Source organism: Chiloscyllium plagiosum, unplaced genomic scaffold (assembly GCF_037043375.1).
Source record: "Chiloscyllium plagiosum isolate Xiang-an unplaced genomic scaffold, Cpla_swu_hap1 HiC_scaffold_38, whole genome shotgun sequence".
Lineage (NCBI taxonomy): Eukaryota > Metazoa > Chordata > Chondrichthyes > Orectolobiformes > Hemiscylliidae > Chiloscyllium > Chiloscyllium plagiosum.
The window spans coordinates 35973073-35983479 of NW_028270176.1; the positions used below are offsets into that span (position 1 = coordinate 35973073).

General features: G+C 53.5%; 1 protein-coding gene across 5 annotated transcripts in view; it reads left to right on the plus strand.

The window, feature by feature from the left end:
• LOC122547671 (CD276 antigen-like) overlaps window positions 1-9640 on the plus strand; it is a 34220-nt gene extending 24580 nt beyond the window's left edge. For 3 of the 5 annotated variants that reach the window (XM_087980787.1, XM_087980785.1, XM_087980786.1), the window contains exon 6: window positions 8296-9640. The gene's annotated coding sequence lies outside the window, so the exon portion shown is untranslated. The remainder of the gene's footprint in view (window positions 1-8295) is intronic. The other 2 variants (XM_087980788.1, XM_087980789.1) reach the window with 1 other exon arrangement.
• Window positions 9641-10407: the final 767 nt, after the last annotated feature.

Genomic DNA, 10407 nt, shown 5'->3' on the forward strand with positions numbered 1-10407 from the left:
AGAAATGGGGATCAAAGAAATAGCAGAGGAACTGAATGGGTATTTTGTACCAGGGAAGACCCCAGCAGCTCACTAGGTCCTCAAGAGAGTTGGTGGGGCAGAGTGTAGTGGCATCACTCAGGAGAAGGTGCTGGGGGAGCTGAGCAGTCTGAAGGTGGATAAATTACCTGGTGTATGAGGGGCATGGATAGGGTAAATAGACAAGGTCTTTTCCCCCTGGGGTGGGGGAGTCCAGAACTCGAGGTTTATAAAACCATGAGGGGCATGGATAGGGTAAATAGACAAGGTCTTTTCCCTAGGGTAGGGGAATCCAGAACTAGAGGGGCATAGGTTTAGGGTGAGAGGGGAAAGATATAAAAGAGACCTACGGGGCAACGTTTTCACCCAGAGGGTGGTGCGTGTGTGGAATGAGCTGCCAGAGGAAGTGGTGGAGGCTGGTACAATGACAGCATTTAAGAGGCAAATGGATGAGTATATGAACAGGAAGGGTTTGGAGGGATATGTGCCGGATGCTGGCAGGTGGGACTAGATTGGGTTAGGATGGACGAGTGGGACAGAAGGGTCTGTTTCCGTGCTGTACATCTCTATGACTGTAACTGTGTGGCTCAATGACTCTACGGCTGCATAGGTGAGAGGGGAAAGATTTCAATGGGACCCAAGTGCATAGTTGGACTGAATTTCCAGAGGATGTGGTAACAGTTCCAACATTTAAAAGATACCTGGAGAGGTACTTGAACAGGAATGCTTCCTGGGATCTCGGCCTGGTGCAGGTCAATGGGACCAGTTTAGTTTGGGGAAATTTGGTCGGCATGGACAGATTGGGCTGAAGGGTCTGTTTCCGTGCTGTACCATTCTATGACTCTACATTCTTTCAAGAGAGGGTGGGGGGGGTGGATGGCAGGTGCTGGAGCTCAGAGTCGAGATCGTGTCGCTGGGAAAGCACAGCCGGTCAGGCAGCGTCCGAGGAAACGTTGGGGGCATGAGCCCTTCCCCCACCCCCCATTCCTGATGAAGAGCTTATGCCCGAAACGTTGACTCTCCTGCTCCTCGGACGCTGCCTGACCGGCTGCGCTTTCCCAGCACCGTACATTTTGATTCCTTCAAGATAGAAATACCTAAAAAAAAAGGTCATGTGTACAATTAACAAGAGTAGGCCATTCGGCCCTCTGAGTGTTCTGTCATTCAGTAAGATCGTGGCTGGTTTGATTATTATCTCGACCCTACGTTTCTGCATCCCCCCCCCCCCACCCGTTAGTCTTCATCCTGTTGGTCATACAAATCTAAATCCCTTCCAAATATTTAATGATCCTCATTCATTCTTTGCTGATTGATGGAGGGAATGCCAAAGACTCAACTTTTGGACAGAAAGCAGGAAGTTCCCTCACCTCTGGGCACCTCCTTATAGACCCCACAGCAGCCTTAACTTCGGTGGTCACGAAGTGCTTTGAGAGGCTGGTCATGGCATTAACCAACTCCAGCCTCCCCACTACTCTTGACCCACTTCAATTTGCCGATCGGACCAACTGATCCATGTCAGATGCCATATCACTTGCCCTTCACTCCTCCCTGGAACATCTTGACACCAAGAACAGCTATGTAAGAATCCTACTCACTGCTTACAGTTCAGCCTTCAACACTATTATACCCTCGAGACTGATTACCCAACTTAGTGATCTCGGCCTAAGCCCCACTCTCTGCAACTGGGTCCTCAGTTTCCTGACCCACAGGCCACAATCAGTGAAGACTGGGGACAATATTCCATCCTCACTAACACTCAACACTGGAGCCCCCCAAGGGGGGTGTACTCAGCCCCCTTACTGTACTCACTGTATACCCATGACTGCGTCACCAAATACCAGACTAATGCCATTTACAAGTCGCTGATGACACCAACGTAGCCGGTCGGATCTCAGATGGTGATTAAACAGACGACAGACGGGACATGGAAGATCTGGAAAAATGGTGCACTGAGAATAACCTCGCTCTCAATGCCAGCAAAACTGAGGAACTCGTAATTGACTTTCAGCGGGGTGTTACTCATGCCCCCCCCCCACACATTAACAGCACAGAGGGGGGACGAGTGGAGAGGGTCAAGCTCCTGGGAGTGGTCATCCACAACAAGCTTTCTTGGACCCTTCATGTGGATGCACCGGTTACAAAGGCCCAACAACATCACTTCTTCCTCAGGCAGCTGAGGGAATTTGGCATGATGGCGAATACCCTCGCCAACTTTTATAGGTACGGCATCGAGAGCATTCTGTCTGGATGAATCACTACCTGGTATGGCAACTGTACCGTTCAAGATCGGAGATGGTTACAGAGAGTGGTGAACTCAGCCTGGACAATCACAAAGGCCAACCTCCCATCTATAGAATCCATCTACCCAGGCCCGCTGTCAAGGAAAGGCCGCCAGCATTCTCAAAGATCCATCCCACCCTGGCAATGTTTTTCTACAACCTCTACCGTCGGGGAGAAGGTACAGAAGCCTGAACACACAGACCAACCGGTTTCGAAACAGTTTCTACCCTACTGTTGTTACAATACCGAATGGACTCACAAACCCTTAACATTCCCCTGTCCCTGTGGTTTTGTTTTTGCTGCTGTTTACCTATTATTTACTATCTGTGCTACTTAACTCTGTGATCTGTCTGTATTGCTCGCAAGACAAAACTTTTCACTGTGTCTCGGTACACGGGACAATAAGTTCAATTCAATTCAGTGAGCTCCCCACTCCAAGTTTCAGATAGTCCCACAGCGGGAAACATCCATTCCACACCCACCCAGTCACATCCCCCCCCAGGATCTTATCCAGTTCAGTTCAGGTCCTTAAACTCCCAAGGATACAGGCCGGGCCTGTCTCACCTTTTCCCACAAGGACATCCAGGGTAAGGAGAGGCAACAGAGAAGCAAGAGAGAGAGAGAGAGAGAGAAGCTATGGAGATGTTGCAGAGGGAGAGAGAGACAGAGAGAGTGACAGGAAAATTGCAGACACAGAGAGACAGTGTGAGGGAGTGAGGATGGGTGGTGGAGAAATTGCAGGGGGAGACAGCAAACGATGGAGAGAGTGTAGAAGGAGAGAAAGGGAGAGCGAACAACAAACTGTAGGAAAAGAGGGAACAAGAGATGAAGAGACTGCAGAGACAAGAGAGAGAGAGAGAGAGAGCAACTGGATGTAACAGGGAAGATGTGGAAGGGTTGCTCCCCCCTTGTGTGAGAGAGTCTAGGACCCAGAGGGACATAATCTCAGAGTACGTGGTCACCCCATTGAAGACAGAGACGGGGAGGAATTTCTTTTCTCGATTGGAGGGATTCTGTGGGATTCTTTCCTGCAGAGGGCAGTCGAGGCCGGGGCATCAAATATAGGGAGAGAGATTTGTAATCAGCACGATGATCAAAGGGGGGAATGGTCAGGAAAGTGGAATTGAGAGTCAGTGGGTGAGTGAGAGAGAGAGCCTGTACCCTAGTGAGAGTCTGTGAGTGTGCGTGTGTGTGTCTGCGTGCATGTGTGAGAGAGCCTGTACCACAGTGAGAGTCAAAGTGTGTGTGAGCACGCATGTGTGAGAGAGAGCCCGTACCCCAGGTAGACTTAGTGTGTGTCTGTGTAAGCATGAATGTGTTTGTGTGTCTGTGGGTTGTGTGTGTGTGTGTATGCGCGTGTGTGAGAACGTGTGTGTGTGTGTGTGTGAGTGTGTGTATGTGTCAGTGGGAAGGCAGTGCTGTGATTGGCTACTGTCCCGGCAGGAGGTGTAGGTTGGTGTGTGTGTGAGTGTGTGTGTGTGTGTGTGAGTGTGTGTGTGTGTGTGTGAGTATGTGTGAGTGTGTGTATGAGTATGTGTTTGTGTGAAAGAGTGTGTGTGTGAGAGAATGTTTGTGTGTGTGAATGTGTGTGTGTGAGTGTGTGAGTGGGTATGTGAGTGTGTGTGTGTGTGTGTGAGAGTGGGTATGTGAGAGTGTGTGTGTGTGTGTGTGAGAGTGTGTGTGTGAGTGAGTGTGTATGTGTGAGTGTGTGTATGTGAGTGTGTGTGTGAGAGAGTGTGTGGGTGTGTATGTGTGTGTGTGTGTATGTGTGAGTGTGTGTGAGAGAGTGTGTGTGTGTGTGAGAATGTGTGTGAGAGTGTGTGTGAGAGACTGTGTGTGTGTGTGAGAGTGTGTGAGAGAGTGTGTGAGTGCATGTATGAGTGAGTGTGTGTGTGTGAATGAGTGTGTGAAAGTGTGTGAGAGAGTGTGTGTGTATGTGTGTGAGAGAATGTGTGTGTGTGAGTGTGTGTGTGTGTGCGGTGTCAGTGGGAAGGCAGTGCTGTGATTGGCTGCTGTCCCGGCAGGAGATGTAGGTTGGTGTGTGTGTGTGTGTGTGAGTGTGTGAGTATGTGTGTGTGTGTGAGAGTGTGTATGTGTGTGTGAGTGACTGTGTGTGAGAGAGTGTGTGTGTGAGAGTGTTTGAGAGTGTGTGTGTGTGAGAGTGTGTGCAAGTGTGTGTGTGCACGAGTGTGTGTGTGCACGAGTGTGTGTGTGTGTGAGCGAGTGTGTGTGTGTGTGAGCGAGTGTGTGTGTGTGTGTGCGAGTGTAGTAGAATCTGTCTCGGTGTGGCTGTGGGGAACAATGGTAGGTCTTGTTGCCTGTATTTGTTGCTGACAATAGGTGCTCTGTATCAGGTCAGCAGTGTGTGTGTATGTGTACACAGGGCACTGTCTGTGAACTCTCGCCAGTACCCACTGCACGCTGGGCACTCTGCCTGCCAGTCCCCAGACAGCTCGCCATGGAACTGGACCTACTGCCCTCTCCTCCTCAGGAGATCATTCCTACCGATGGAGATGGGATGCAGTGCTCACTCGGCCTGGAGGAGGTGGGTGTAGGGAGGGGCTCTGTCCTGCCCCCTGGCAGTGAGCAGTCAGAGAGGGATGGCGTTCCCAGCCCAGGGTCTCTGGATCCAGACCCTGGAAACCCCTCGGTGGTGCAGGTCTCCCATGGCCTCCCGGTTGCCTACCCTCCGAAAGTACCTGACTACCTGACCTGCTCCATTTTTGCCACCATGTTCTGCTTCCTGCCCCTCGGTATTGCTGCCCTGGTCTACTCCATGAAGGTGAGGTTACTGACCCCGAGGGTGGGTGGGGTGGGTGGTGGGGGTGGAGGGCGTGATTCGGAGGTAGGGGTCAACTTTAGGAACAGTTTCTGCTTGGTGTAGGGGTTAGGACAGGCTGGGGGTCACAGAGGTTAGAGGTGACCATAGGGCCAATGGGGGGGGGGGAACAGTGCGGGAGGGTGGAAACAGAGTCTGACAGTGAGAGGTCAGGGGTCACTGTGCGGGGGGGGGGCATCAGCGTGGTGACAGTGTCAGTAAGGGTCAGGGGTCATTGTGGGGGTCAGAGATCACTGTGGGCCAGGGGCAGCACAGTGAGTGTACCACTAAAGGGTCAGGGGTTACTCTGCAGGTCGGCACAGTGACTAAGTCACTAAGGGTCAGAGGTCATTGTGGGGTGTCAGAGGTCACTGTGGGGACAGGGGTCTCTCTGGGGGGGTCAGGCGTTGCTCTGCAGTTCACTGTGGTGAGGTCAGGGGTTACTCTGGGGGTGGGCACACCAAGTGTTGCTGAGGGTCAGAGTTAAGGGAGAGGTCAGTGATCACTGTGGGGTCAAATGTCATTGTTAGATCATGAGATGTGGGGTCAGTGGGTGTTGGTCTGGTGGGGTCACAGTGTCAGGGGTGTTGCTGTGGATGGCAGAGGCCACTGTCAGGGTCAGCAGTGTGGTTGGGGTGGGGGAAATTGTGGGAAATGAACACAGACATGAAAGGCATTGAATATGGGTGTGATGGAGACAATGGTACATCACACAGAGAGACACTCTCTCTCACACGCTCTGACCATCTGCTGGGCCCCTTGCTGAGATATTTGTATCATCGATAGTCACAGGTGAGGTGCCGGAAGACTGGAGGTTGGCTAACGTGGTGCCATTATTTAAGAAAGGTGGTAAGGACAAGCCAGGGAACTATAGACTAGTGAGCCTGACGTCGGTGGTGGAGGGAATCCTGAGGGACAGGATGTACATGGTGGTGGTGGAGGGTTGGTTTTTCAGACTGGAGGCCTGTGACCAGTGGAGTGCCACAAGGATCGGTGCTGGGCCCTCTACTTTTTGTCATTTACATAAATGATTTGGATGTGAGCATAAGAGGTACAATTTGTAAGTTTGCAGATGACACCAAAATTGGAGGTGTAGTGGACAGCGAAGAGAGTTACCTCAGATTACAACAGGATCTGGACCAGATGGGCCAATGGGCTGAGAAGTGGCAGATGGAGTTTAATTCAGATAAATGTGAGGTGCTGCATGTTGGGAAAACAAATCTTAGCAGGACTTATACACTTAATGGTAAGGTCCTGGGCCGTGTTGCTGAACAAAGAGACCTTGGAGTGCAGGTTCACAGCTCCTTGAAAGTGGAGTCGCAGGTAGATAGGATAGTGAAGAAGGCGTTTGGTATGCTTTCCTTTATTGGTCAGAGTATTGAGTACAGGAGTTGGGAGGTCATGTTGCGGCAGTACAGGACATTGGTTAGGCCACTGTTGGAATATTGTGTGCAATTCTGGTCTCCTTCCTGTCGGAAAGATGTTGTGAAACTTGAAAGGGTTCAGAAAAGGTTTACAAGGATGTTGCCAGGATTGGAGGGTTTGAGCTACAGGGAGAGGCTGAACAGGTTGGGGCTGTTTTCCCTGGAGCGTCGGAGGCTGAGGGGTGACCTTATAGAGGTTTACAAAATTATGAGGGGCATGGATAGGATAAATAGACAACGTCTTTTCCCTGGGGTTGGGGAGACCAGAACTAGAGGGGCATAGAATCCCTATAGCGTGGAAACAGGCCCTTCGGGTCTACAAGTCCACACTGACCCTCCGAAGAATATCTCGTTCCTCTACATTTACCCCCAATCTATACATCCCTGAACACTATGGGAAATTTAGCATGGCCAATTCACCCATCATGCACATCTTTGAACTGTGGGAGGAAACCGGAGCACCCAGAGGAAACCCACGCAGACACGGGGAGAATGTGCAAACTCCACAGACAGTCACCCGACACTGAGCCATAGGATTAAGGTGAAAGGGGAAAGGTTAAAAGGAACCCTAGGGGCAACTTTTTCACCCAGAGGGTGGTACGTGTATGGAATGAGCTGCCAGAGGATGTGGTGGAGGCTGGTACAATGACAGCATTTAAAAGGCACCTGGATGGGGACATGGATAGGAAGGGGTTGGAGGGACATGGGCCGGGTGCTGGCAGGTGGGACTGGATTGGGTTGGGATATCTGGGTCAGCATGGATAGGTTGGGCCAAAGGGTCTGTTTCTGTGCTGTACACATCTATGACTCTCTCTCTCACACACACACACACAGTTTCACATGTGTACACGTTATGGTAGCATAAACGAGCAGTGTGGATATATCACACTGACACGTGAACACGTGTACACGGAGCAGACACCCACTGACACGGGAACACATGTATACGGAGTAGACACACATGGGTACTCGTGTACATGGAGCAGACACACGGGAACATACACAGACTTGTAGCTGTCCGGGCTGGGACCCCAGGCCCATTCTGATGGTAAGGGACTATAGGCCAGTGCGAGACCATCCTGTAAGACCAGCCCATGGTCAGTCCCTGGATCAGTGGTGCTGGAAGAGCACAGCAATTCAGGCAGCATCCGAGGACAGGCCTGTCCTCGGATGCTGCCTGAATTGCTGTGCTCTTCCAGCACCACTGATCCAGAATCTGGTTTCCAGCATCTGCAGTCATTGTTTTTACCTCATGGTCAGTCCCTCCCAGGGGTTAGGGCTGGTCCTGGTCTACGCCTGTACACGTGTGGGGAGGTGGGAGGGGGTTGCTGCTTGTGGAGGGAGTGATATTGGTGATGCTGACTCAGTGTATCTCTCCCTCTCTCTGCTTCTCTCTCTCCCTCTCCCTATTTCTGTCTTTATCTGTTCTCTTTCTGTTGCTCTGTCTCTTTCTCACTTTCTCTGTTTCTCTTTGCATCTCTCCCTCCCTCTTCGCCTCTCCCTCCTTCCTCTCTCTGTCCCTTGACCTCTCTCTCCCTCCCTCCCCTTCTGTCCTTCTCTCCCTCCCTCCCCCCTTTGTCCCGCCCCCTCTCGCTCTCCCTCTGCCCCTCTCTCCATCCTTCCTCTGTCCCTCCACCCTCTCTCTCCCTCCCCCTGTCCCTCTCTCCCCCTCCCTCCCTCCCTCTGCCTCTCTTTCCCCCTCCCTCCCTCCCTCTCTCTCTCTCCCCCTCCCTCTCTCCCCCCCCCCCCATGTAGACCTGGTTGGCGAATCGCGCTGGGACCACAGCTGCTGCGCGGAGGAACCTGATGATTTCCCGCCAGCTCAACATCGGGGCGGTGATGATCGGCCTCATCGTGCACTTCGTCTGGGTGGCCCGGCTGCTCATCACCTTCATCGAGCGTGTCTGAGACGCTCTCCCCCCTCCCCACCCCCTTCACACACCCCCCAACCCCTTCACATTCCCCCCCCCAACCCCTTCACACTTCCCCCCTCCCAACCCCTTCACACTCCACCCCCCCAACCTTCACACTTCCCCCCCCCCAACCCCTTCACACTCCCCCACCCCAACCCCTTCACACACACCCCACCCCCTTCACACCCCCCCGTCTGCCCCATCGAGCGCGTCTGAGACGCTCTCCACCCCCCCCATCCCCTTCACACCCTCCCCACCCCGGTCTGCCCCATCGAGCACGTCTGAGATGCCCCCCCGCCTCATCACCGTCCGAATGCACCCTTCCCCCCCACACTCACTGTCCTCCCTTTGAACTACCACACAGCCCACCCCGGGGGGGGGGACCTGGCAGGGAAGGAGTGGGGGGGGGGCTGTGGCTAACACCACCCCCGGTCCATCATTACCGAGAGTCCCGGGCGGCACAGGATAGCCACTCCGCAGCGATGGATGCACAGCACGATCCCACAGGACGGAGGGAACGACACAGAGCGTCTGGCTCTGACCCCAGGGATACATCAACTCACTGGCGCACACCGCACCCTTCCCTGATCAGCCCCTCGCACAAGGGGGCTGAAGGCGCTGGGGAGACTCCTGAAACACGGCCTGAGTGTCTGCACCAAGTTTGATCTCACCCCCCCACCCCTGCCCCCAGTCCCATCTCCCCTTAAACCCGCCCCAACCCCATCTCCCCTTAAACCCCCCCCGCCCCAGTCCCATCTCCCCTTAAACCCGCCCCAACCCCATCTCCCCAAAAACCCCCCCCCGCCCCAGTCCCATCGCCCCTTAAACGCCCCCCAGCCCCAGCTCCCCTTAAACCCCCCCCCACCAGCCCCAGCTCCCCTTAAAACCCCCCCATCCCTATCTCCCACCCACCCCGCCCCCCCAGTCCAGCCTGAAGAGGTGATTATGACCTGGTGCTGAGGGTCTGTCTGTCTGGTACAGGGTTAACCTTCCCCACACACCTCCCCTGGGACAGGATCACACCCCCACCCCATCCCCCGGCCAGCCTGTGGGTGGGACAGCGAGGGGGAAATGGTTGTGGTGGGGGGACAGGTTTAAGAAGTGTCATTTAAAACTGACACTCTGTAAATTTCCTTTGACAATTGTGAAGACAATCGAAAGCACAAATAAACTCTTTTATAATTTCACTTTCATTGCTTTGTGAGTAATAGATTAGATTAGATTCTCTAGAGTGTGGAAACAGGCCCTTCAGCCCACACCGACCCTCCGACAAATAACTCACCCAGACCCATTTCCCTTCACTATGGGGTAATTTAGGATGGCTAATTAAACCGTCCTGCACATCTTCAGACTGTGGGAGGTAATCCACGCAGACACGGGGAGAACATGCAAACTCCACACAGACAGTCCTCCGAGACTGGAATCAAACCCGGGTCTCTGGTGCTGTGAGGCAGCAGTGCTAACCACTGAGCCAGCATGCCATCTCTACAGACTATACGCACGGACTCTCACTGGGGTACGGGGTCCCACACACACACTGACTCTCACTGGGGTACGGGCTCACACACACACTGACTCTCACTGGGGTACGGGGTCCCACACACACACTGACTCTCACTGGGATACGGGCTCTCACACACACACACACACACACACTGACTCTCACTGGGATACGGGCTCACACACACACACTGACCCTCACTGGGATACGGGCTCACACACACACACTGACCCTCACTGGGGTACGGGCTCACACACACACTGACTCTCACTGGGATACGGGCTCACACACACACACTGACCCTCACTGGGGTACGGGCTCACACACACACTGACCCTCACTGGGGTACGGGCTCACACACACACACTGACTCTCACTGGGGTACGGGCTCACACACACACTGACTCTCACTGGGGTACGGGCTCACACACACACTGACCCTCACTGGGGTAC